This window comes from Uloborus diversus, chromosome 6, assembly GCF_026930045.1.
Source record: "Uloborus diversus isolate 005 chromosome 6, Udiv.v.3.1, whole genome shotgun sequence".
In the NCBI taxonomy this organism is placed as follows: Eukaryota; Metazoa; Arthropoda; class Arachnida; order Araneae; family Uloboridae; genus Uloborus; species Uloborus diversus.
In genome coordinates this window covers 155,161,433-155,164,023 of record NC_072736.1, presented here as the reverse complement: position 1 = coordinate 155,164,023, position 2,591 = coordinate 155,161,433, and positions in this window count along the sequence as shown.

Sequence of the window (2,591 nt, the reverse complement as noted above, 5' to 3'; positions counted from 1 at the left end):
CACCATCTGCAGCATCACCGTCGACCGGCTCTTCACGATGCTGCTCCTATAGCAAAAACCGTCTCCAGGTTGCGTTCATATCCTACACACACGCGCATACATACACACACACGCGCATACGTACAGACACCTACACATACACACACACAAACACATACACACACGCATAAATACAGACACCTACACATACATACACGCAAACACGTACACACACACATACACACAACTACCCACATATTCATGCATGCACACAGACACAAACACATATGCCTAGACACACATACACATACCCCCTACACACAAACACACATACCCCCCACACACAAGCACACACGCCTACATACACACACACACACACACACACACTTGTGATTGCGAAAAACATAATTTGAATGCAAGATGTCAACATTCAAATTAATTTTTAATTATTTTTTTTGTTCACTTTTTATAATGTATTAATGTTTCTCTTAATTACACGTTCCGTTTAGCTTGTTGTCTGAGACAGTTCCACGTCTAGAACAAATTCGCGCCACGGCATGATAATTTGGTAATAATTTTTGGTAATGTTTGTCATGCAGCTAAATGCTTTATTTTGAAAAGGCTAAACTCGATCCGGTAACTCAACTGTTTTACTGGTAAGACTGCAATTTTTGGAGAATGAAGAAACGAAGAAGTGATCAACAGTGAACGCTACCTACTGGAGTTTAGGGTTCATCCACTGGAGTTAGGGTCAAAATTTCAACTAACAAAATATCATCAAACAGGCAAGTGCTTCGTTCAAATGTAGAAGCAATTTTCACCCGTCATACATTGACGGGTGGTTTTCTAGTAATTTATACTTGTCTATTAATTTACGCTTTCGTTACGCCCTATAAAGGAAAACAAGTTTTCATATTTACAGAAACATCTATTTGGGGGGGGGATGTTGGCGTAACCCCAAAAATTACTCTCTCAGGTTAGACAGAGGCTAGGAACTCCTCTCATACTTACGTGCATCCGACGCTTCCAACATCCTTGGGTCACTATTCCAACGAATGTCTTAGAAGAAAATCTATCTCTTTTGTATCTATCATTTTCTAGAAAAAGAAGAAAAAGAAAAAGAACCGAAGCATAAAAATAAAGTTCGCCATTACCGGAATTGGCAGCTAAGAGAAACTGTTGTCATGGCAACAGCCTATCATCCAATCATACGCTTAAAGTTATGTTTTTGCGGAGACTTTTATTGGAAATGACTCAGGCCGTCTAAATCCTTTCCTGCCAATCACAGATCAACACTTTGCAAACACCGGAACGTTAGTAGAATTCATTGAAAACAAACAGTTTATAAATGTGCAGACGAGTCCTGGACTGTTTAAACATTTGTAAGTAAAAGGAGACGGTTTATTGTTTTGTTTAAGAGTTTACGCATTGCAAGAAAGCAAACTGCTTCTGTACTATTGAAAGTGTCCCAGTAATAAATGATGTTTCGTAATTCTTACTTTGTTGAAGTTTTTTGTAGTTTTGTAAATGCGTATAACGTCGTGAAAAATTACTTACTAAGAATATGTTTTATTTCTCCTTCATTAAATTTTATGAAATACTACAAAATCGCCCGTCAAGTATGACGGGTGAAAATTGCTTCTACAGTAGAACGAAGCAATTGCCTGTTTGATGATATTTTGATAGTTGAAATTTTAACCCTAACTCCAGTGGAGTAACCCTAAACTCCAGTAGATAGCGTTCATTGTTGACCATTTTTTCCCTCTTCATCCTCCTAAGATGACAATTTCTCCAGTAAACAGTAAAGATATCGGATCCAGTTCAACCTCGTCAAAATAAGGCATTTCCTTGCATGTCAAACATTCACTGAGAAAAATGTTTTCAAAAATGAGTACATTCATGCTTTCAAATGTTCTTGAAACCTTTTGTTTCAAGTATGAGTACCTTTTTTTCAAAAAATGCGCTGAATTATTTTATACTCAAAAATGAGTATATAATGCTCGGTTTTAAAATTATTCCATATTCAAAAATGAGGACAAATACCTCAAAAATGAGCACACTTGTTGATTTGAGTATTTGAATGTTTCAAATTTGAGTACCACGTAGTCGGAGCCATTTTGACTCGCGATATGTTCAAATTTGAGTACTTTTTCGTCATTTTTGAAATTGTTGTTTTTAGAGTATACTAAAAAATACAGTTGGCCCTTTGTTCAACGACGCTCTATTCAACGATTTTCTCTATTCAAAAGCGGTTTTTCACGGTTCCAGATGATCCATTGTAGTTTTAAAGACATTCTATTTAAGGACGCATTCTACTTGACGATTTTTTGTGGTCCCTTGAAAGTCGTTAAACAGAGGGTCTACTGTATTATCAAATTATAATGCCGTGGAGCGAGTTTCATTGTTGGTGACGTTAGGAGCGTTACTCGATCATTCGCTATTATATATCTATGAGGATATCTGAAATTTGGAACAACAACAACCAATGTCAAAGATATCAGTTTTGCAAAAAGTGATCATGAAATTTCTTAGTTATTTTCTGGCTGTATCAAACCTAAACGCCCGAGCCCAGTGAAATTTTGAACACTTCAAGAGATTATTGTTAAAAGTTT